This window comes from Peromyscus eremicus, chromosome 5, assembly GCF_949786415.1.
Source record: "Peromyscus eremicus chromosome 5, PerEre_H2_v1, whole genome shotgun sequence".
NCBI lineage: Eukaryota > Metazoa > Chordata > Mammalia > Rodentia > Cricetidae > Peromyscus > Peromyscus eremicus.
In genome coordinates, this window is record NC_081420.1 from 36,662,924 (window position 1) to 36,689,460 (window position 26,537).

Consider the following 26,537-nt stretch of genomic DNA (forward strand, 5'->3'; position numbering starts at 1 on the left):
TTTTAAAAGTTTACCAAAGTGTATAAAGGTTAAATTTCTTAGTATTTTTTTCTTCTGTACTTGGTAAAACATAACTCTGTGTATATGTGGGACTGATGGTAGGTAGCATCATTTCTTCAGTAAATATAACCTTAAATGAAGATTCCTCATAAATACCCTAACACAGTGGGAATTCCCTGTTATCACTAGTTTGCTAAACTATGTGTCAAGAATGAATGCCAAGTTTCCCTAGGTGTTTTTCTGCATTCATTCAAAGGATCACATCAATTTTATTTGTGTCTGTTATACAGAGAATGATGTTGATTCATTTTCAATATTTAATGAATTCTGTATTTCTGGTATAACTATTGTACAAAATAATAGGTTATTCTAATACATATTAATTTAGCAAATTTTATTTTAAAATGTATTTGAAATATCCTCTCTTTGTCTCTCCCTGTCTCTGTCTGTCTGTCTCTCTGTATCTGTCTCTGTCTATCTGTCTGTCTCTCTCTCTCACAAACACACATCTTCATCAATAAATGTGCTCTGATTGTTTGCCTATTTCATGATATAAGTTGCTTTCTTTGAGAGTTTTAAATGTATTTGCTTCAAATTATTCATGAAATTACCGCACTACTCATTTAGTATGTTAGAATCTGTGGTGGTGGCATTTTTAGTCCTAATGGTGGTCGTCTTAACTCTTTCCCTGGTTTATATTGATAGGACTTGAGTGTCTGTCTGTCTTCTCCAGGGACCAGATTTTTGTCTGTTTCACCTCTGTGTTGTACTTTGATTCCATCGTTTTCCCTTTTATATATTTTTTTCCTCATTTGTAAGGACAATCTGTTTAATTTACTGTTATTTATTCAAAGTTGAAATTGAAAAGATTGTTTTGACACCTTTTCTAGTGTACCCAAAGACAACTTCTGTAAATGCTTTTGCAGTGATATCTCAAGTACAAACACACACACACACACACACACACACACACACGCACACAGAGTGTTTTCTCATTTGACACAAAATACTTCATATTTTCCATTTCAATTTTCTGTTATTACACTAGTAATTCAGAGGTGGGTTCTTCAGTTCTAAGCTGTTAGGAGGGCATTGTAGTGTCTTTCTGTTACTGATTATTGATAGTATTCCATTTGGGGCTAGAGAAGATATGTTGTGTTACAGGAATCTTGTTAGACAAAAGATGAAGTGGTCTATTGCCAAAATATATTTTTTTGTTAACAATCAATGTTCACTTAAAAATAATGCATAAAGATAGCAATTTGTCAATAAATAATATCTCAACTCAATCAATGATATTTTCCCAGTTTTTTGCATCCTTATTGATTTTCTATCAAACAACTTGATTAATCATCTACTGAAAGATGCATATTTAAATTTGATTAAAATATAAACAGATGCTTATAATAAAAATATGAAACACTACACTTCTTCTGTGATCCTACTTGCTTTTATTCATGTATTTTGCAGAGCTTCTATTAGTTTTACTGACATTCAAAATTGTATAATTGTATGTTTTCTTCATAAAGTAACCTTTTGTTCACTGTGAAATAAATTTATTATTTACTCTAAAATATATTCTGTCTAATAATATAACTGGTCTTTTTAGTTTCTTTGATTAAGGTTATGATTACTTGATTCAGGTATCCAGTAGAATGAGTGCCACTATTTTAAATAATCTGATAACCTCTTCCTTTAAATTAAAACACTCATCATTTGCTTTTGTTTAACTTGAATATTGTATTAGAAAGTATGTTATTAAGTTCAATTGTCATTTTTCCTTGTGTGGCTTGTGGTTTTGGTGTAAAATGTAAGCATTTTTTGTTAGCCCCTTGTTACTGAAGACAATCTTCTGTAAATTTATTTTTGTATTTTCTTCTTTGGTCCATTTTCAGTTAATTTTTCCTAAGGTAAAACTTAGACTGAAGGTCACCTTGGAAATACAGATGCCTTTTTGCTTCATCATAATATGTAAAAATAATTATTATTGTCTATAGAATTGCACTTACAACTTTGTCATGAATAAATTGGACTGCATAGTATTTGGTATAGGTACAGATTCATGAAACAGAATAGGAAGCCTTGAGTGAAACCCACACACCTATAGCCAACTGTAGCAAAGACACTAAGAATGTTCATTGAAAAATAACATTGTTTCTGAAAAATGCTGCTGGGAAAATTAGATAAATGCAGAAAAATGAACCTAGGCCCATGTTTCTCAAATGTCCTAAACAATCAACTCAAAATGGACATATGTAAATCTTGAACTTAAAGATGATCAGAAGAAAATATAAGACGTTAGGGCATTGACATGGACAAGAAGTTTTTGGCCATGACCATGAAAAGACAGGAAACAAAGGGAAAAAAATAGAAAAATAAGATCACACCAAGCTGATGAGCTCTCTATGTTTTGAGAACATGTGGTTGAGTAGTGTTAATGCAGCCTGAGAAACTTGACTAAGTATGGTCAAGGCTTTTACAATCAGTGTATTAGTGAAATCACTAATTAGTAAGTCACGGAAAGCTACCGAGTTAAGGAAGTTGATCAGTGATATGAACAGGGCCCCTATTCTGTCATTCATTCATTGATTTGCTTATTAATTCATGCAGCATTAATCCATTCATGAACTCAGCCCCACAAATATTGGTATTTTCCTACTATTACCTAGAAGTGCATCAAAGTATGCAATATGGAAAGCTGTCCTGAGCTTAGTGATTCATGCTTGCCTTTCACTGGAACTTACTAAGTCTATGTCTCATCATTACTGCAGATCCAACAGAGAGGGCCTTTTACTTCTACATTTAATCAGAGACATGTTTAATGTGAAAAATCAAGATTTATGTATTTAAAAATCAGTATGTATATTAGGAATGTAGCTCGGAGGCAGAGTGTTGGCCTAGCATGCATGATACCCTGTCAATAATTTCTAGCACTGAACAGAATAACTAAAATTAAATTAAAATTAATTTACATGACAGAAATTAATTAAAATTAAAAAAATTAAAATTAATGCTACACCACAACATATAGACATAGCAGAGAAATAAACTTTGAGAGAAAAAAATTGTAACAATAGAATATAATATCCTTGTTTTATAGTTGTGTGATGTGCTGGGATTCAGGTGATTTCAGAAAAATAAACAACATGGTTAGCTTTGGGGTCTCCATAGACTACTCATCCCTCTCAACCTCATCTGTAACATGGATATATGCTGTTGCAGCTTTGGCACCAAACAGAATGTGCTAACACATGGAGAACACATAATAAATGAACAGAAGCTCTAGTCACTGGGTTAGGGTAGTATAACGATGTGAACTCACTTCTCTGAAACTGCTTCAGGGGAAAAAATTGACTCCCAATTCTTCTGTAAACACAGGGCAACAAGAATGCAAAACATTCTATATCAGATACAGATTTAAAATTAATTAAAAGTCTTTGTCCTTACTTTCCCTTTCTTGTGAAAGAATTAGGTCTTGAAACATGGTGGTCAGATTTGACACTACGACTTGCTGTGATGGTTGGACGGTGAATGACCCTGGATGTACAGCTTTCCTCTAAAATCCTGAAGAGCCTATGTACAGCTCCCTCCTATTTCTCTCCTTTCTCTGTAAGGCTGGCATAACTCAGTAGAAGAGGAACCTATGGCTTCAGACTTGAGCATCTGTGGAAGGTAACCAACCACAGCTACCCCATGGTTACACACACAGTAGTCAAGAAGTGCTATTGTTTTCCTGAGCTGTTCTATGGGTGCTTGAGGCACTGGCATAGTTGCACTCTGAGTCTGAAAACTGAAGCGATCACAGGATTGTTAGTCTAAGATCTCATCGGAGTCCACCTGAGGCAGGCAGACATCAGTGTTTCTCCACAGAGACCATCAATCATCTGTCCCAGATTTCTTCCTTACTTAACTCTTATTCTGATTAGGTCCTCAGCTGATTAGATAAGGCTCATCCATGTAAGGAAGGACAACCTTCTGTTTTCTGAGTGTAGATTCAGTTCTTGACTTCATCCAAAAGCCTCACAAATACACACAGAAATAAAGCTTCAGCAAATATCTGGGCATCTAGTTTTCCAATCTAGCCAACACGTGAAATAATTTCTTTCTAATGCAGTAACATCCAGAAAATTTTGCCAATGTATTTTGGGTGTTTTACATTTTATTTGGAAATTTTGTTTTTAAAGTGCTGATCCCCTGGATTCAATGGAAACTATGAATGAGTAATTTTGTTTCTCACTTTTCAGCCCAGATGCTTGGCAATATACAGACAGGATAGAATGTAAATGGTTTCAAAATGAATTAGGTCAGATTTAAAACTCTTTAGAGAAAGCTATTTAAAAATAAGAAGGGTAGAAGCCATCTGGTGGAGGCCAGCCTCTTGTTCTTTTGCTAAGGATATTCTTACTTTTCACGTGATCTGAAGACAGGTTCAATCAATTTAACTGGATAAAAATAAATACCAGTCACACGGTAGCTGCCAACAAAAATTCATGGTCTGTAGATTTTACAACACTATCATTTACTTCAAAAGGCACACTGGATATATTATTCGCAAGAGTGTCTTAAAAGAGGAACACTGAGAGTTTTTCATTATAAACCAATAATTAGAAATGATCTAGAAGTCCTTTACAACTTTCCAATAGAGTCATTTGTCATGCAGCAATGCTATTAAGGCTCTTCCTTCTTTCTGTCCCCATCCTTCTTTCCTTCTTTCCTGTAGTGTACTGGCTGAAGATGGAATAGACTAGGAAGACAGAGAAACATTGAGATGTTTCAGCATCACATTGGAAGCATGGTTTTCAAGCCCTGTACTGAATACACGAACACTTTATATACAGTTTTGTATAGGTTTAATACTAAGCAATATTTTAAAAACAATCCATCCAAGTTGGATTTTACCAGTCTGCCTGATTTTCCTTCAAGCTGAAAAACAAGGAAACACTCTCAATTGTCTTTCTATTCTCTATGGGTAAAGATGAGATCAGGTTTGTGGTGAGCAACATGTTCTATCACAGCCTTCTGTCCTCAGCTCCATGTGGTGAGTACTCAGCTCATCACGCACCAGCAGCCATTTCATGAGGAAGAGAAAGCAGGAAATAAAAGAGAATGTGCTTTTTAATTGTATTCATCTTATCGAATTTTGGGGAAAAAAGAAAGAACAATGTTAAAGGCAATGAGGTGGATCATCTGGGAAAAGGTATTCAAGAACATACCACAATGAGATAAACTTGAATAGAAGGGAGGATAAGCTATATTGTACACAGAGGACCTATCCTGAACTGAAAACAACCACAGCAAAGGAATATAAACCATTAATGGTAACACAATGGAGAAAGAATAGAACCTGAGTTTTTCCAGAGAGAAGTTGTTTTCTCAGTTGCTAAACAAGTATCAAAGAGAATGGGCAGCACTAAGTGAGAGAAAGTGAATGTATCAAATCTGTAGAGTCTGCGACTGGTTGGGAGCTGAGGTGGGATACTGTAGGTGGAAAACGAGCTCAGGGTGGTAGCTCGACCTCTGACTGGAACAGGGGGATGGATTCTAGCAGGGCTTATTATCACTGAAAATGTATGAAAACAAATAGTTTTTGGAGGGAGCTCTAACCCATGCAAGGAATCCTCTGGAAATGCAGACACAAACCCCATATTGTACAAGTGCTGAGCCAGGACAGGTGAAAAGCAACATGACTCTGGATTTACAATTCCCTTCTGTGGCTGCACCAACACAGTGACACTAAGCTGTGCACAACTTTGTTGTTGTTTGACACTTTGGGGCAGCAACAAAATATATAAAGGTGTTGCATACCTGTGGGTTTCATAAGCTTCATTGTCTGTTCTGAAGCATATGAATATCACATTTGCATTCGTAGTATTTTTATGAGTTCATTTGAAAAACTTTATTTGAGAACATCACCAAAAATCCAATTTATACACAGATTTTCTAGACACATATGAGCCCGGTTAAAGTAAAGTAAATGAGAAAACAACAGTGGTTTAGGGGTGTATGTAGCTCATAGATCTAGGCAACCTCAGTATTACCCATCACAGAATAAACACATGCTAATCTTTGAATATGTGCAGAGTGCAGAGCTTTAAGAGGTCCACATAAGTTGAAACAAGTTCATAGAAGAAAAAAAGGAGAGATGAGGGGGAGTAAAATAAGGAAGGTAGGAAGAAAGAAAGGAAAGAAAAAAGGAAGAAAGAAAGGGGAAAAGAAAGGCGTATTTGTAGGAAAGAGAGGGAGAAATGACAGAGAGACAGACAGGGATAGATGATTGATAGATGTTTGATAATAGACAGACAGACAGGTAGGTATGTAGATAGGTAGATAGATAGATAGATAGATAGATAGATAGATAGATAGATAGATAGATAGATAGACAGACAAGCAGACAGACAGACAGGTAGGTAGGTATGTAGATAGGTAGGTAGGTAGATAGATAGATAGATAGATAGATAGATAGATAGATAGATAGATAGATAGATAGACAGACAGACAGATAGATAATCTGTTCTTCCACAAAGCTTACATTGTAACAGGAGCAAAATGAGGTGATCATAAACCAAAATGAAAGCTGAACAGTATAAGTACAACACTAAAGTTATATAAATAAAACAGTCAGCAAGAGAGAAGCCATGAGAATTTCATTGCAATTCAATTTTGTTTTGTTTTGTTGTTTTAGCATCAGTCACATTAAGAAAGTCACAGCTGAGCTCAGAATGAAGACTTCAACCATTGGATACCTTCAGGTAAAAGATGATGACAAGATCCTGTAACCAGTGATCCCTGACAGAGCAGAGCTAGAAAACCAAGATGATTTTATTGGAGGGTTCAGGAAAAAGGGAGGGGATGGAGTCAAAAGGTAAATATGGACAGGGCCATTGCTTCTAGTGATGAGGACTTCTTGGAAGGATTTACACACAGGAAAGGTGTGTTCTTTCTCAGGCTTCATACATATCTTTCTACCCTTTGTGTGGAAAGGGTTTTGTAAGACTGGGTTGGGGAAGGAGCCTGGGGAAAAAGTCATGACAGTGAAGGCAAGATGGGCCAACAGGCTAGCTGAATTCTGGAAAGGAAAAGGCCATGTTTGGGACTTCACTTTTTGGACAGAGCAGTTGAAAGATGAAGAAACATTGACACAGGAAGCCAGTAAGTGGAGCCAGTTTCTGCAGGGGCACATCTAGAGAACAGTTCAGATGGCTTAAGTTTGAGTTGTCAAGTGGAGTCCAGGGAACAGGCTGCATGGGCAGTGCTGGCATCCTCTACACAAACTAACACCTCATCTCATAAATGTGTGAAAGGAAAGGACAGCCTGGAGCCTTGATGCAGAGCACACATGTGAGAAGAAGATTCATCAATTCAAATTCTTAATATTCTACCAGATGTTTTATTTGTTTTAATGCCTTATGATGGAACAGAAATAGATCAGGGTATCCAAAAATCTGACAGAGAAAGAATTTAAGTGGATTATTTTGTTCAAACTCTAATCCAGGCACCATTCAAAATATTGTAGTGTTGTTAGTAAAGGATTTCCAGGGTTTTTGTTTGTTTGATCACTTGGTTTGGTTTATGCTTCTGTATTTTAGGTACAAGGTCTCATGCCATAGAACAGGCTGGCCCTAAAGTCAGAGCGATCTTCCTGTCTCAGCCTCATACTGTGCAGAGACTACAGGTTTGAGTCACTATGCCTGGTACCTGTTCCTATTATTTTTTATTTATGCACATTGATGTTTTACCTGCATGAATGTCATTGTGAGCATGCTGGGTACCCTGGAACTGGAGTTACAAACAGTTGTGAGCTGCAATGTCAGTGCTGGGAACTGAATCCCAGTCCTCTGGAAGAGCAGCCAGTGCTTTTAACCTTTGAGCCATCTCTCCAGCCCTATTATTTGGTTTTTAAAATAACTCATATTTGAATATTTTTATGAAATCCCAATACCATTTATATATTGACAATTTTGTTATGTTTCAATATAGAACATTTCTAAAATTCCAGTGTCACAAAGCAATCATAAATAAACTAGAGTAAAGGCCTTTCCCATGCTTCCTTTATTCCATGAGCAGTCATATTAGTGAAGAGATTAATTACACATGTTCAAGTCCACAGTGATTTCTAGGTAGGTTTATAAGATGGAAATTATTTATGGTCATTCAGGGACCTGGGTGTAGTAGAATGACTTGAGATATTTCCTCTTAGGTTTTGTTATTTTTTTTTATTTTGAGATTATACTATAATTAAACCATTTATATCTTCTCTTAGTTATTTTTATCTGTAAATCTTATGGACCTGTAAATGAAAAGCAGCAGGTCTCCTAACCCCACACATAAAGAATTCAAGTTCAGTGGTAAAGTTGCTTTATAGGGCCTCTACACTGCCCATACAAGTACTTCAGGTGGTAACACAGTCCAATATAAGGCAATCTCTTATCTTATTTTATTAGTGTATTTTACAATTCTACAGATACACAAGCTTCAGAGCTCATAAACACCAAGGTCTTGAAGACTCTACCTTCCTATAAAGTGCCTTTTGAAAAGGGATACTGCCTCCAACCTATAAATAAATATATTGCTACCCTTGAGGGAACTAAGATTTATCTCTTCTCAGTTTATAAGCAAATCCACTGTTAACCTACCTCACCTCTTCACCAATAATAAGCTGGTTTATGATTGATGGCCAATGAGTCCATTGGAGGCAATTGCAACCAAAGTTAAGAAATGAATGAAGGTAGAAGCTACTAAATTCTGCAATGTTTAGTAGAGGAAATGAAATCAGCTGTATACTGCACAGCTCCCATTATGCTGCATGTCTGTGAAGAGAATGGGATGTAAGCTAGAAATTATTCTTTCAATCAAGCACCTCAAAGCTGTTTCTCCAACAATTTCAGTGAATTTCTGTTTGTAAACAGTTACTTGCTCATTGTTGCTTTCATTTATTTCAATATTTTTACTTATATGAATAATTATATTGTCATATTTTAATTGTACACAGTACTCAGTTTCACAAAGGTATTTTCACATAAGTATATAATGTGCCTTGGATATCCTCCAAATTCCAATACTTTGCCCTCTCTCCCCTTTTACTTTCCCATTCACTATCTCTGCTCTCTTAAAGAGTTTTCCTTGTACTTTCTAGGAATATAGGTATATGCTATTGTATATATCTATATAAAATTCAGGATCCACAAATGAAAGAAAAAACGACACGTGCTTCTGTGTCTCAATTCTCTCAGTATCACAGTCTACAGTTTTATCCATTCTCTTCAGATAACATTATTTCATTTTTCTTTATTGCTGAATAAATATGAATTTATATTTACAGGGGAAAAACATTAAAAGAAAAACAAAATAAAAAAAGGTACATGTCTGTGGTCTGAACATTTGTGTTCCCCAAATTTACATCGAACTTCACCCCTAAATATATGAGGAAGTAAGATTCTTTAGAACACTTAAGGCCATGAGTGTGTATTCTCTATGGACATGACCCAAGCCTTTATATAAAAGACCCAAAGGATCTCTCTTGACTTTTATTATCAAAATAAAGCCTAAGCAGAAGCTGCCATCTATGAACCAGAGCACAATGGGCCCGCATGTGCACGCGCACGCACACACACACACACACACACACACACACACACACACACACACACACACACACACATCTGTCAGACCTCCAGCTTGGATTTGTCACACTCCAGAATGATGGGAAATCTTTCTTCATAATAAGCCACTCAATTTAGTGAACTTTGTTATAGTCTCAAAACACACACACACACACACACACACACACACACACACACACACACACTATGGACAATGAGACCTTGAAAGGCAAATGACATGCTGGTGACCTTCAGTACTATGTCAAAGCCCAAACTAAAACTCTCTTCTGGGAATGATCAAACCATTGTATCTTGGGTGGTTTTGTAAAGTCTATATGAAAACACTTTTATTTATCTTTTTTCTGTTAAATTGTCTAAAATAATGTATTTCAGTTATTTTCATCTCATTAAGGATAATTAGTGAGACATATGAACATGTCCTCTTTAAACTGGGAAATAATGTTACAATGTTAATCAGGTAACGGTATCATTAACAAACAAAAATAGGTCATGAGATGGGACGATGATTTACTCAGTGAAGTGCTTCCCATGTAGGCATGTGGCCTTGATTTTATATCCTCAGCATCTACACAAACATCTGGACACAATGATACACATCTGTAATTCCATTACCAGGGAGTCAGAAACAGACAGATCATTTGGCTCTTGAATTCCATTCAGCTCCAGGTTCAATGAGAGACTCTGTCTCAAAAAATATGGTGGAGAGTGACAGAAGAAAATATTTAATGTCAATAATGTCACAACTTCTGACTTCGACACACATTCCAACACAAACACACACAAAGCTGTGCAAAGAAGAAAAAAGGAAGAAAGATAGAAAAAAAGAAAGAAAGAAAGGAGAGAGAGAGAGAGAGAGAGAGAGAGAGAGAGAGAGAGAGAGAGAGAGAAAGGAGAAAGGAAGGAAAGAAGGAAGGACATGTATTACAGCCTGATCAAGTTAAGCAACAGAAATTTACTTCAGCCAATTTCAGCCTCATCCAAGAGCCTCCATCGAATAGTCATGTGTTGAAGTAAAGGGCTTAGAGCTTTAACATAGATTTTTCAAGGGACACAATTCAGTTACAAAGATTTTTGTTAGTATTTTTTGTTTTCTGCTATCAATTCTTATTTCAGAAAACATTCTATTTCCCCTATGTTCCTTCAGATGGCCCAAGGTTAGACCTATCACTCTTGTCTCTGAACTTTCTACACATAGGTATTAAATAAGACTTGGGGAAAGGCCACATAGCAGTCTCAATGATTTCCAATATGTTCACAATCTGTTTCCGTTTATTTTCCTGCAGAAGCAGCCTCTCTCAAGAGGCATAGCTGCTGTCTTGGCCATTTCTAACAAGCACTCCTCTCCAACTTGCCTGTTCTCCTTCTGCAGGAGATCATTAATTGTGAAATGATACTTTGCATCCTGGGCAATGTTCAATGTAGCAGCTGAGACTTTTCTCATGAGCCATCCACAGTAGAAATGTGTTTGGTCTTTTTTGAAAACAGCACTTTGCTACTCTCTGTCACAGAAACAAGGGAAGGTGGGTTACTCAAGACTTCCGGATGTCTTCTAACAGCCATGACAGTATCAATAGTGTACCAAGGGCCTGACAAGCATTCAGCTCAGACCTGAACATTCTCCAAGTGAGATTTAAAAGGCACACCAGAAGATCGATCACATAGGTTTTGACTACATGCAAGTTCACTGAACACTGAGATACAGCATTCCTCAGCTCCTAGCTTTCATATTTGTGTTTCTTACTAATGTAACACTTTAAAGTCAAGCAACACTCTGATTCTGCTGTACTGACAGTGTCTGAGATCCAAACATTATTTACTGTCTACACCATTCACATTTATGGAATTATCAATACCATGAGTTTTCATCTTTATAAGAAAGGCCATAGTTTGTTTACATCTGCTCACAATTTACCCAGGGGCATAACTATTATTTTCTTTGAGACACAGTACTCTAATCAATATTTTTATGATTGTTTTGTGAGAAAATCATCAGCATTTTCCTGATAATAACAACCCCACAGCTTTACAAATCATCCATCCAGTATAGTATTAAGACATACTGTATGCCATCTGGCTATTAATCAGTGAGGTATGCGGATCATTCATACTTAAAGGACATTTATTTTCTCTTGACATAAAATAATCTACAGAAGTCAAAAACCCATGCGTACTAGCAAATAGTAACCAGAAAAACTTTTTATGTCACATGATCCCAACACGCCAAACAAAATTTCAGAAAAATGCCGTAGTCTAGAGAATTAAAAAATACACATGAAATTTAAAGTTAAATATATTTTGCACATTCTGATATGCTACTGCTCTTGACTCATTTGCATGCAAATGGTGTTCAATAACTGCTTTAATTTCTATATTCTCCCCAAAAGCAAAGAAGAAGATTCAAAATATATGTATTATTTTGTATGGGAAAGAATGTTAATATTCACCAAATAATTACCTAATTTCCATAGTGATTAGACGTGTCTGCAATAAAGCACCTTTTATAAACATAAAGAAGGAACATTAGACGCAGTGAAATTTGACAAGTGAAATAATAAGCAAATCTAATAAGGAAAATTGCATGCAGGTGAAAGACTTCTAGTTCATTATTCTTAATATGACTTTATTACTAATGTCAGAGTAATAAGTCAAGTTCTTAAGCATTCTGTGCATCATATTTGGTAAGTGAGAGGGGAAAAGCAAATATAATATAGTTAAAAAATATTGAACATGATCAAATACATCTGGAAGGGATGGATTCCTTGGGGAAGAATTTCTACCTACATAGTTTCAAGTGGAGTAATCTATTTTATAATTAGCAGGGAAAAAAGCCCTGCTATATGACCTTGAATTCTGAGATATTAGCTCAGGGGGAATATTTACAATGCAAAGGCTCGGGTGCATAATGAAAATATGAACATGACTTTTACTATTGTTAATGTAAAATCATCTTCAGGAATGATGAGGCGATGTTGACTGACATTTATAGTGTGGAAAATTGACTGGAATGTAAATGCAAAAGTGTTTGAAATTAGAAGGCACCTTTGCAAGGAGGCATGTTTGTATGTTCAGTCATTTCTCTTCGCAGGTCCCTTACTTTCGCCCATTTGGATCAAGCTATATTCTCAGTGAGACTTACATGTCTATAATTATTTCAGTTTTCTGCTGCCATCCCATCCATCATTTTTTATGTAGTTTAATTTATTCCAGAGAAAGATACTTTTCAGCTTTCAACATTGTAAATGCGATGAGGGGGGGACACATTAGAATTTAATTTTGGAAGATTTCTGAGGAATGTCTAAGTGAAGAAGCACATGTTTGTGTCAGTGAACAAGTGAGCTTATGGTCCTCATTGTATGTTGTTTGTCGCTTTGTTCTGTTTCTAGTGATCTGAAACAATGCTTTCACAACGAAGAGTAAAGGTGACAATGGACATGAAGAATGAGTAGTTTGTTTAAAAGTCCACTTCATGAGCTTCCGTCTCCAGCACCTGGAACTAGACAGTGATCCTGGACTTCTTGAAGTGGAGTGAGGTACTGTCCACATTGCATCAACATTAAACTTGTCTCACAGAGGGCACTATGATGACAAGTATCCACATTTTGTAGCTGGGTGTAAGTGGTCTTCACCCACACTCTCTGACTCTAGGAAATCACTGTTCTGATGTGTAATACATTGTTGGAGCCAAAGACAAGAGGAAAGAGTCTTCCTTTTTTTGAATAATTGTGATTATCATAGAAGATAATAATTGAGCATGAAGTCTATGGAACATAGCCAACTTAATAAACAATGGCAAATGTGAAGGAAGGCAGAGGAGTAGACTTTTCAGATAGTTCTTCCTTCAGCAATTGCTTCTGCAGATCCTGTCAGAGGTAAGGATTCATCATTTGTCCATGTTTAAGTAAAACTAGATGTTCAACATTCACAAGAGCTGGGATGTAGCTCAGCAGTAGACTACTTGTCAATCATGTTCAAGGACGAGAGACAGAGAGACAGGGCAGGGGAGAGAGGTGATAATAATGGTGCACAAGGGCACAGATCACATGACCATAATATAAGACATGACATGCTCTAATTTTTCTAGTAGTCATGAGAGTGTACTTATCTGTTCCTGAGACAATGTGAGCCCTGGTGTAAAGTCCTTCCTTCCTTCCTTCCTTCCTTCCTTCCTTCCTTCCTTCCTTCCTTCCTTCCTTCTTCCTTCCTTCCTTCTTTCCTTCCTTCCTTCCTTCTTTCCTTCCTTCTCTCCCTCCTCCCTCCTTCCCTCCCCCTTCCTTCCTTCTTTCCTTCTTTTGCTTGTTTGAGAAATTTCATGCATGCATATAATGTATTCTGATCAAATCCACCCTCCATTGCTATGTTCCAATCCTTCCACTTTCCTCTGAAATACTATTCCCTCCCATTTTCACAGATTCCACTTATTGATGCCCTTGTGTACATGGCTGTAGGGCCATTTAATTGGCCAATGGATAGCCTCCCAGGGGCCACATCCCTGAAGAAAGCTGACTCCTTCCCCTTCACAGCAGCCATCAATGTTTAATAGCCTCACCCATGTGTGCGACTTTGTCCAGCTTGATTTTGCCCAGGTCTTTTGTATACAGTCACAACTGCTGTGGGTTCACATGTGCAACCACATTGTCCTCTCCAGGAAACACTTTCACTGTTGTCATCCACTACCTCTGGCTCTTACAGTCTTCTGACTTCTTTCCATCATTCCACGTGTGAAGTTTTATTGTATTTGACATCAAATTTCACTGAAACTTGGAAGGGTGGCCTCTGTAAATGTGGAGAATGTAACAAACATCTGTGGAATTCAGTGTAATAATCTACATTGCTGGAGAAGAATGATGACACCCCAGAAAAATAATCCTATATAAATTAATCCAGGGATTGAACAATAGGAGTCTATTCAAATAATTCTACAAGACTTTTGTAATGTTAGTATCAAAATCTAAAAAAGAACATTGCAGGCCAAACAAAATGTTGGCAAACTGAATGAGCCCTTACATCCATGGAGACCAAGTTAAATTGCTCCAAAGAAGACAGTGGGTGCTTAGCATTAGTAAACCTTTAATTCTGGCTTCTCTGTTTTACAAGATTAAAGAAAGAAATATATAGATGCATGAAAAGCACCTGCTAGATTCTAACTCTCCTACAAAATGAGAATTCTGTACATGCTTGCATGATAAGAGAAGTTTTCTAACTGAATATTTGGTGTTAACAGAAACCTGATTAAAGGGGGGTCCATTCAATGAACAGTGTTAAAGCAATGTTTGTCCCTTCAAACTACATTTTGACAGGTCCACATACTTGTTATTATATAATTATTTGACATGAAACTTAGAGCATAATTCATAAATTGTGTCTGACTTGTAATTATAATCTCCATAACAGAGTGGTGACCCACCCTGCCTGACTTAATGAGATGAATTCAATTAAAGAAAGAAAAAGCTAATGCCTCTCAGTGTCAGCAGTTCACACGAAAATCAGGAAAGACTATCAGCTGGTGCTCTTAGCTGATCTTAATAAAAGCTGCAGTCAAGGCAGACAGCATTGCTGCTGCTGTCTGCCCTCAGACTGGTAGAGCAACCAGCAGCCACAGCACCACATAGGAGTTTATTAGCTATCCACAATTGCGGTCACACTCCTCTCTGGCCTGCTCAGATTCTGCATCTTGGCTAGGCTTCAAGTCATCTATCTGCTCTATGTAACACATGAGAAATCTTGCTTTAGGCTGCCACTCTGGCTGCCTTCAGGGACTCTGAAAAAAAGAACCCTCACCAATTTGCTTTGGGAACACAGTACATGATATTTGACCATGTTTCAGAAGTTTTCTTTGTTTTATCTGAAGATGTGCGGATCTGTCAGCAAGTTTCTCCCCAAGGTAGCAATAAAAGAAAACAATTTAAGTATTTAACTGTACAATACAGTGCACTAAGTATTGGGCCCATTTATCCATTAACTTTTCTGTACAGAGAAGAAAACAAAAGACTTAGATACTGTGTGAGTTGCCAGAGATGGAAGCTACTAAAGTAGAGTCAGCTTTGGAGCCAAGGAGTCCTATTTCTTGACCTGTGCTACTAATTTCTTGTATAGACTGTCCGATAAGATCAATGTTGTCTTAAGAAGTTTCATTTTTTTTAAACAGGGCCTCATTCTCACATTAGCCTTCTAAGCAGCTGTGATTATAAGCAGGTGTATAATGTCTATAGGCTTGATTCATTTCCTGAGATTTAGATCAAAGTAATCATGAGATTTTTTATGCATGCATTTTATATGCATATACTCATAAACATAACAGTATTTGATAGCTTAAATACATTAATTTTATGTGCATATTAAATACTCTTATGTATTGACACTCCTGACAACTTTGTGTATTTTATTTCTTCATTTTACACATGATAAACTTTTCATTCTTCTTAGAGATGAAAAAGAAAATGGCCCAAGAGACATTAGACTTGCTGATCATAGGATAAAAAATTAGATACTAAAGAATGAAAATTAATAAAGTTACCAAGAAGATATAGGTCCTACAGAGCTATGACAGCATTTGTGCCTCTTTGAATTTTCTTCCTCATATTCTCTTGAAAAAACATATAAAACAACGGTTCTGACAATTCATCTTAAGGGTAAGAATTTCTCAAAATAATTTAAAAACTATTGCCAGCTTAATTATATATTATATATATATTTATATATAATAAATAAATATTATATATTATATATATATAAATTATATAAATATATATATTATATATATATATATATTTCCTTGGCTTTAGAACTTTCCAAGAAGCAAAAGGTACTTGAAGAAAGATTGCTAAATGTTTGGAGAAAACACATGATAGAGGTAAAGGGTCACCAGAAGATAGCATTATATACTTGAACATGCATTCCACTAACAATTTGTAATGGAGACCATATAAGTATTTTTGGACATTTTATTGTATCCATATGGAAGGGAGAAAAATAAATGTATGGAGCTAATTTAAATCATTTGTTTTATTTAGCTTGATATGTATAACATGTTATCATTTAGATTGAATCAATGTTAAACTTATTTAATGAATTCTATGAATTTTATACCTTATACTTGAAATTGGTGCCTGTTTGTGGCTATGATGACCATGTCAGTGTGTTGGATAACCCAGTGATAAAAATCTCTACATTTATGAAAGAAAGAGAAAAAAACAGGTTAGTAAACTGATTCTCAATCTTCCTAATGCTGTAATCAAACCCTTTAATACAGTTCCTCATGTTGTGGTGACCCCTAAGCATAAAATTATTTCATTGCTTCTTCATAATTGTAATTGTGCTACTGTTATGAACAGTAATGTAAAAATTTGATATGCAAGATATCTGGTATGTGACCCCCAAAGAGGTTACTACCCACAGGTCGAGAATCGTTGGAACAGATAGGTTGAGCATCTAAACACTAGAAGAATCATCTATCAGGACATCATCATTCATGCACACTGCTTTTTTGTCCCACTGTCCCCATGGTGTGCAGAATGCTAACACCGAATGACATCCTCTTCTTGAATTCTGCTGTGAAATGATACACAATGTTTTCACTCTGATGTATATTTCATATCATCTTATTATAATTTCATTCCATTAAAATTTATGATTGAAGTAATCTTAATAATTGAACATTACTTCATATGAATTTTACTGTTGGAAAAGAAAATACCTGGCAATTAACATTAAGTATGCTTTTTCATACTACAAACACTATTTAATGAAGTATACTATAGAATTCAGTATACATATATCTAATTAGGCTTATGCATACATAATATCTTCCATAACATGACAATTTTTTTTCTAGAACAAGATTACAATTTCTCTCTATTAGATGTTTCTCACAACACTCGGCCCAACCCCATCATAGCTGGTAAAGAATGCTTACCACTTTAAGCGTTCACATGTTTTTTCATTTTCTATTTTTTTAATTGTTGGTTAGAATGAGAAAAAGTGAGAGGATGAATATAGGACATTTGTATTTCTTTCCATGAATTTATTATCTTAAAAGTAGGAAAGTTATTTATATACGGTGGAAATTATTTCCAAATATTTCCTGATCATAATAAAGATATGAATTCATGGTATTTGCAATTATGTGGTTGCTTGTATTAATATTTTCCCAAATTGAAGATCTAGTACTTCATTTTTATATTTTAAAATGATTTTCACCTCTTCATAAAGATGTTCACCTACATTTCTCATTTTTTTTATTGTGGCTATTTTCTATATGAATGTATTAACTCATATTAAATTTATTTTTCAAGAAAGTATGGAAATGAAATGTAATTTAAACTTTTTTAAATGTTCATTAGATTCTTTCAGGTGTTTAAAAGTTTGTTACTTGCCTCTTAGTTCCACGCAATCAGATATTTAGTCATGTCAAAAACAATGACTTCATTGTCTTATGTACTGAGCTGTATTTCACACGAGTTCAGTAGTATTTCCCAAATCCAGCACAGATGATGTAAGAAGTGTGAGATTGAAAATTAATACAGTATTTTCTTTTACTTGGTCAGGCTCAGCTAATTGGAGAAGCAGGCAGAGAAAGGAGGACTCCTGACTTCATACAAGGCACATGCAGTAGTATGCTTTTGTGCTAAAACTCTTCTCTGTTTTCATATAGGCTCATCCATTTACTTTTTCTTGGCATACTTTTCTTCATTCACAGCAAGACATAGTATAAATTCTATGTTTGCCTTGGATGAAAAACCAAGCTAGTATGAACAGATGATAAATACCTCCATGACCATATCCTAAAACAGAATTGTTTCCCACTGGGACTCAGATTTCCACCATCAAAACTCTGAGTTCCCAGTGCCTCCAGCCTAAATGCTTCTCCCATGATCTTTCAGAGAACAATACACAGTGCACGTGCACACACACATGAAACTTTCAAATATCACTTTGTTGAAAAGTATCTTTAGCATTCTGTAGGGATTCCCTTCTGTTATTTGCTGGTTCATCAGTATTTCTCTTAAGAACAGTTGCAGCCCATTCTTCTGTTCAGTGGTGTGTTGAATACATGGAATTCAGAAGAAAGGCCTTCACACTTCTGTCATATGCATTTCTCCCCTTTTGTTTCAAAAGCATGTCTTTATGTTTTTATATCTAATTGATACATTTCTTTGGAAATCCGTAAGGGAAGAAGTTAAAAGTGGCTGTTTACATAGATGTTATATTATTAACTAAAAGATGAAGCATCTCCAATGCACTATCCATGCTGTTAATGCATCATGAGTCAACATTTGCTTCTGCTAAATGCATGCTTGTCAGAAAACAGCCGAGAATGTGTCTCAAGGAAACATCCATCATTGCGTCTGTAAGCGGGACTTGCGCAGCATAGAAAGGGTCAATCTATTTCACTAGCTGTCAGCAGTATTGTCAGCATAAGGAGAAAAGTGTTAATATATGAAATGCTTTGCTTGCGTGCATAGAAGTTTTAGGCATTCTCTGTCAGTAGCCAGGCATTTTGCACATATTTCCAGTAAAGTGATGTAAGCTTTCATTTAAAAGGCCAGCTGATGGAGTAATACCTGATTTTATTGAGACTATCATGATGAAAAGGCCATTCCTTCTTGGTACCATCCCTGGGGTTATGCTGCATACCTCTCCTCCAATAATTGCACACAGCAATAACAAGCTGATGGCTGTGCACAGTAATTGGCACCTCCTCACTGCATTTGTGGGTAGTCGATCTGAGAATTACTGAAATCGAACAACAGCCACAGTGACTGCAAGACTGAGGCCCATATTGATCTAGAAGGAATAGGATGGATCTGTCAGGTCTGGGCAGAATATATCATTCTCTTGGTGAGAGAATTCTTCCTGCAGAAAAAAAGGAAATAATCATTCTCTCCAATGATACAACTTTAAACAAAAGCATGCACACTTATAAAGGAGCCTTCAACGTGGAAAAGAAATAGCATATTAAAAATAATTTTCTTTTGTAGCTCTTGCTTGAAGAACCATTGCTGTGAGATCTGCTACATTTTTCTGTGCTTCCTCTAGTTTATTAGGGCATTGAAAATGTTTAATCAGTATATTCATATTTCAAATCCCATTTAACTAGCCTTCAGTTGAAACGGAAAGAGGCAGACCCATTTGGTATGCACAAAGTAGGCAATAATCACATTGGAAAACCCCAAAACACAAATCAGAACCAGCTGTTACAAAGCAAGTATGGAAAGCTGTGCTCTGGACTTTCCATGGCCTGCAGCAGCAATGTTATACAAATATCAAGTCCCCAAGGTGTCTCAGCAGCTACTCATGCAGTGGAAAAAATTAGTTATCAAGCTAAAGGTTTACCAGATGGATATTCAATCAGTGCTTTTGTGCAAACTTCTTTATCTAGATTGAATATTGAAGAATAGCTACATTCAATCTAAAAAATAACGTTTTTATTTTGGTTTGTTGTTTTGCTTTTTTCTAGCACCATTCCTGACATTAAACAATAAGCACTGAGAAGACTAAGGAGAAAATGTGTGTTACATAAAGTATAGGACACATGCAAATAAACACCAAGGATACCTGAAAATAGCCAACTGAAAGCAAATAGTAAGTAAACTATTCAAACATACACAAAAACATTGTTATAATAAGATGCCTGGCTCAAGATTTGAGTTAACAAGTTTGTTTCTGGAATAAGAAAGATTCATGTAAACACCATTGTCTTACCAATGGGTGCCATTTTTAATAACAGAGCCGTAGTATGTCTTCTCAGGTAAAAATTCTCAAAATCTATACTCCATGGTATACCGAATCCTGAACTCTGTCTCCAGTTTTCTAGGTACTTAACCCCCACCAATCTTTTCTTTGTTGCTTAAACTGCTTTCTGTCTTCAGTACTGTGAGCCATTGATTCTTCAAGGTATTTAGAATTGGTCCAAATTTATAGGGCCACTCTCTGCCCAGCATCCTTCACAGCCACTCCAGCACTCAGTGATTTATTGTCTTATATGAAGTCTCTCACTCCAAGAACAGCATTTGTGTTCATTCAGGTTGGGAGAAAAACAAGTATTCTCAGTTTGTATGTTGCAAGATTCAGGGTAGAAGAGAAATCCCACCTGATGTGTGAATAAAGGCAGTGAGGAAAGACAGGAAATAATGTAAGAAAACTATGGATTCTTTAGGATGGAAGCTTTGTTTGGCGGATTTTGAGTGTATTGGATTTGGAAGAGTAGGTTGGAAAGCAGTTTTGTTGAATGCTTTCAGAGCTTTATGATTGGATGAGCTCACTCTGGCTCATGCCTCCTCCATTCCACTTGCAAATGGGAAAATCAATATCTACTTGCTGTGAGCATAGGCTTGGCTTTGTAGATTAAGTATGGCATTGTACTAAATCACACAGAGACAGAAGATTGAGAGAGACAAAGATTCATGAGGATGCAAGTTGCCCACAGTATTCTCTAAGAATGAGCGACTCTGTGGCCTCAATGACCACCCCTGATAATAGTCTTCCAAATTATAGAGGAAGAATATAGTTTTAGCAAGACAGTCAAAGGAACCACTCATTATACATCAAAATATGAAATAAAATTGTCAACTTGAAATGGCTCACAAGCATGTATTGCACTTGCAGAGGGCCAGAGTTCAATTCTCAGAACCCACATCAGATGGTTTACAACTGCCTGTAACTCTAGCTCTAGGGAACAATTGCCCACTTCTGGCCTCTGCAGAAACCTATACTTTTGTACACACACACACACACACACACACACACACACACACACACACACACGAAAGAGAGAGAGAATTAGAAATAAAATCTTCAAAAATAAATTAAAATAAGTATTCCTTTAGTATTATTTATTTTGTGTGTGTTTTTATACATAATGTGTGTGTGGTACATGTGTACATATACATGCTACTATGTGTGTCTGTGTATGCATATGTTAGGGGAGAGAGTTAGATGTCTTTCTCCATTACTCTCCTCTTTGTTCCTTTGAGGTAAGGTCTCTCCCTGAAACTTCAAGTTTGCCATTTTTCAGTTAAGCTGGCTGCCAGCAAGCCTCAATGATCTTCTTGCTATCTACCTTTTTAGTACTGAGGTTACAGATGTGTTTGGGACTGCACAAACCTTTTATGTATGTTCTGAGATCTGAACTCCAATTCCTATGTTTGTGTAGCAAGATTCTGCTACAGCAAGCAGTCCTAACCACTCAACCTCCAAATTAGAACTTCTAGCATGAGTGACTAAATTAATGTGAAGTATAATTTAAAGTGCATGGAATATGAAGTTGAAAAGAAAATTAGAAGAGTCACTTAATAGTCCAATGTTTGTATATCTCCACTCAAAATAGACTTGTATATCATCTGATGGCATAACACTTTTATACCATGTCTAAAACACCAAAGGCAAAACCTTCCTAGTTCTTCTCAGGGACAGTCAGGCTCGAAAGTATTGTTATATCTAACGTCATTAAGATTTTGTCGATGCAACCAACCCTTGTCCCTCTACCTTTGAGACTACTGTATTATTCAGTGACAGTTTCTTAAAATGAAAAAAGATCAACCACACATTTTTTTTTAAAAAAAATCAATTATCCAACAGGAAAGAGATGGATTGCCATTGATTGCTTCCTGCTGGTGTTAGAGGTGATGGATGACCACAGCCATGACATTGATCTTGAGGGGCAGCCTTGCACTGGTTTTGCATTGCTTATTTTAGAGCCACCTTCTCAGAAGATGACTACATGCCCAATACCTTCCACACTTTAATTCCCATTACCTTTTTATAGCTATTCTATGGTTCCAATGACTTTGATTGTGTTTATAGATTTAAGCATTGTTACTTGTGTTAAAATTTTACTCAGATATAGTGGATATAAAGGACTTCTAGACATAGAGTACAATCATAGAATGAGAGAGCAGCTTTGTAAATGAACTACTTACAGTGCGTATAGTTTATTGGTACACAAAACAGCCACAAGGCCATCTTTTAACTCATAGAACTTTGCATTTTCAAATAATGGTGGAAAGTTACACACTTGTTCTAATCTGTATTGGGAGGATGCTGAATATTTGCTGTTCAGATAAATATACACATTCTATAAAATACTGTACATTATTTGTATGTATATGTGTGCAAATATTGATCTATGGTGATTCTTACTGAATAAAATAAAGTATGACTTGTGGAAGACTGGGTTTAGCACATTTATTCTATTGCACATTCTTTTTTTTAATTAAAAAAATTATCTATTTTACATAGCAACCACAGATCCCCCTCTAATCCCTCCTCCTGCTCCCTCCCTCCTCTCCCTCCCGCATCCCCACTGACCCACAATGCCTTCCCCTCTGACCCACCCACCCCCATTCCCTCCCCCAAAAGGGTAAATCCTCCTATGGGGGGGACAGCAAAGCCTGGTACTTTCAGTTGAGTAGGACTAAGCCATCCCTCGACTCCAGCATTAAGGGTGAGCAAGGTGTCTGATCATGGGTAATGGGCTCCAGAAAGCCAGGTCATGCACCAGGGATAGATCCTGATTCTACTGCTAGGAACTCCTCAAAAAGACCCAGCTACACAACTGTCTCCCGTATGTAGAGGGTGTAGTCTGGTACCATGCAGGTTCCACCGCTGTCAGTCTAAAGTTCGTGAGTTCCTATGAGCTTGGTTCAGTTGTCTCTGAAGGTTTCCCCATCATGATCTTGACTCCCCTTGATCATATAGTCCGTCTTCCCTCCCTTCGACTGGGCTGCCCGGGGCTCGGCCTGGTGCTTGGCTCTGGATCTCTGCATCTTCTTCCATCAGTTACTGGATGATGCCAGTTATGGTATTCACCAATCTTACTATTAGAATAGGCCAGTTCAGGTACCCTCTCCACTATTGCTAGTAGTCTGATCTGGGGTTGTCCTTGTTGATTCCTGGGAATTTCCCTAGCAATAGGTTTCTCCCTTACCCCATAATGTCTCCTTCTATCAAGATATCTCTTTCATCTGCATGTTCTTCTTGACAGTAATCTCTACTTGAGTATTTTCTGTTCTCCCAGGAATCACAGAACCTAACCTTTGACTGACAGCCAGAGTCCTTGGCTATGCCTCTTCTTTCCGCAGTGACTTGCTGCCTGATGGAAACATCTTCCTAATGCAGGTTTATAGGGTGCTTCCTGAGTGAGTTTCAGCAATTAAGAAAGGCCAATGTTCATTCTTCTTTTATAACCATACAGTTTGAGCACTATTTACCAGAGCAAGCAGGCTCATAAAGTGATAAGAACTCATAACTAGGAATCTTTTTTCTCTATTATGAACTCATCCAAGTCATTTGACCCTTTAGCTGATATCAGGGGACAATTTTATTTCTGTTGTTTATTTTGTACATGTTATGAAACTCTCCAGAATCAAACAAAGAAAATGAATGTATCCTAAAGTCAGACATTTCCTTGAATATTTTATCTGATCTAGTAATGTTTATAGGTTAAAAACTCATAATAATTATGTCAGTTACATTGCAACTTGAAGTGTTAGCACGAGGCATGGAATGTAGAACTTCATCTCAAATAAATGCTGCTGTGCAGGCAAAACAACTACAACAGAGAGCACTGGTCAGTTCTATGGTGGGGATGAATATTAGGTAGTACAGCCATGTGCCACATTTATTCATTATAACTTAATGGGAACACTTAAAGTTAAATCATTGTAACCCAATTATACACTATGCATTATAGATCCAAGCTGAATTTTCTACTTGGGAGTATAAACAACTCACTCTTGCTTTGTCTTCTTGCTTGCTGCCTCAATATCACCAGGGATACCCGTCTGTACCCAGGAAAAGGAGTCTCTTCCTCTTGCCATCAGACTCTACCCTTTTGTGCTACCTCTTCCTTGTTGGTTGAGGAAAGAAGTATAAGTGTTGTCCAATCTTACAACATAAACCTCTTGCTTATTAGTGCCTATGGAAGTTTCCTAGCAACTGACACCAAGAGGAACGCAGAGAGGCAAGAATCACCTTCCTACCCAAGCCATGGTTCCCAGGGTGATGACCCACACATCACTCACTCCTTCCTCAACTGACCCTGCTGTCCACCTATTGAACACATAATTTTTGTCATAGTTTGATATCTATTGATGTGATCAAACATTGACCAAAAACAACTTGTGAAAGAGAGAGGTTATTTGACTTACAGGTACACAAACCATTAACAAGAGAAGTCAGGACAGAAACACAAGGCAACAACCTGGAAGCAGGAACTGTAGCAAATCATGAAGTGCTACTTATTGGCTTGGTCTCTATGTCTTTTTTAGCTTGCTGTTTTACACAACCAAAGACTACCACACAGGAGTGATACTACTCAAAGTGGGCATGGTGCTTCTACATCAATCATTAATCAAGAAAATATGGTGGTATTTTATTTGTACTGAAATGTGATTTTAATTGTATGTTAATAAATAAAGTTGCCCGGGGTCAGAGCTATTAGAGCCATAGCAAGAGTGCTGGGATTAAAGGCGGTGGTGGCGCACGCCTTTAATCCCAGCACTTGATAGACAGAGCTAGGTAGATCTCTGTGTGTTCAAGGATACAGCCAGCATTGGAGACACACTCCTTTAATCTCAATACCAACCACAGAAGACCTGGAAGTCTCTACAGACAGGCAATGATGAGGCAGTCATGTGTTTGGGTTTACAACCAATGAGAAGGCAGAACAGAAAGACTATATAAAGACATACACACAGGAAGTAGGTCCCTTTTTGAAGAGCTCTCTTGGCTGAAGCAGGAAGGGTAGGGCTCTTAGTTCTGACCTCTTGGCTTTCTTCTCTGAATCAGCTCTGTGTTTCTTATTTAATAAGACAGACGGTTACATCTACAAGAAAATGTTCCACAGATGTGCCCACAAGCCAATTTTGTGGACACAATTCCACAATTCAAGTTTACTCTTCCCATGTGACTTTAGTTTGTGTCAACTTGACAAGAACTAACGAGCACACCTTCTTTAAGACACATGAGAACCTTCATGAGGTTCCGTACTCAATGAAATAACAGCCTGATCTCCTGGGGTTTCATTGTTTGTTTGTTTTGTTTTGTTTGATTCTTTATAAAAAGCATTCCTGTATCACATTATGAGAAAAGAGAACACAGCATAGGACTGGAGTGTCAACAACTCTTTGGAAGCCACACCTGAAATCAGATTATTGCTGAACAATACTAAACAGTCAATAACAACTTTATATGTTAAATTTTCAGTCCATTTTATGCTCAGTATCCTGAGCCTTACATTTTCAGAATAGGTGACATTTATAGTGTAATGGGATTGCAAGGAAGACAGAAAGAGTATTGACACAGATATACTTTTATGAAACAGCAAGGTATTTCAAAATAATTAAAAAATATTGAAAATGATGATTTATGTTTGTTATGTTTGTTTTTTTCATGTTTCAAGTAAGAATTTCTGATGTCAATAATGAGAATACCATAGTAAACAGAAACATGTGGACTCAGAGTTCTGAATAAGGATGATGAGATTATCTAGCTCTATAGTCATCATATCCATAGAAGCTTACATGAAGACCAGTATTTTGTTAACTAAAGGGCAGGTTATTTATGCTATATTGTCACAGAACAGTCACCATGATAAACTAGGGATTCCAGCAAGCAATCATGTCCATAAAGAATGGAAAAGAATACAGAGCTTCACTTAAGTTAAGTTATAACATTATGACATGTACTGCTTCCTTACTGCAGCAGATTGTTCCGTGGGTGGTGCGTTAGTTACATTACTCATTATTATGACCAAATATCTGAAAGAAGCAACTCCAGGGAACAAAGCTTTACGTTGGCTCACAGTTTCAGAAGATACAGTCCAAAGCTGGAAAGATCTGATTACTAAGGTGACTAAGTATTGTGTTGTGGGAGCATGAGGTGATGGTTCCCCACATCTTGTAGATCAAGAAGCAGAGC

General features: G+C 36.7%; 1 long non-coding RNA gene across 1 annotated transcript; it reads left to right on the forward strand.

Annotated features, from left to right (window-relative positions):
• The first annotated feature begins 3,477 nt into the window (after positions 1 to 3,477).
• On the forward strand, positions 3,478 to 16,142 carry LOC131910430 (uncharacterized). Its single transcript, XR_009379129.1, has 4 exons — positions 3,478 to 3,672; positions 6,683 to 6,749; positions 13,004 to 13,150; positions 16,044 to 16,142. It is a non-coding gene; the product is annotated as an uncharacterized LOC131910430 (long non-coding RNA).
• Positions 16,143 to 26,537: the final 10,395 nt, after the last annotated feature.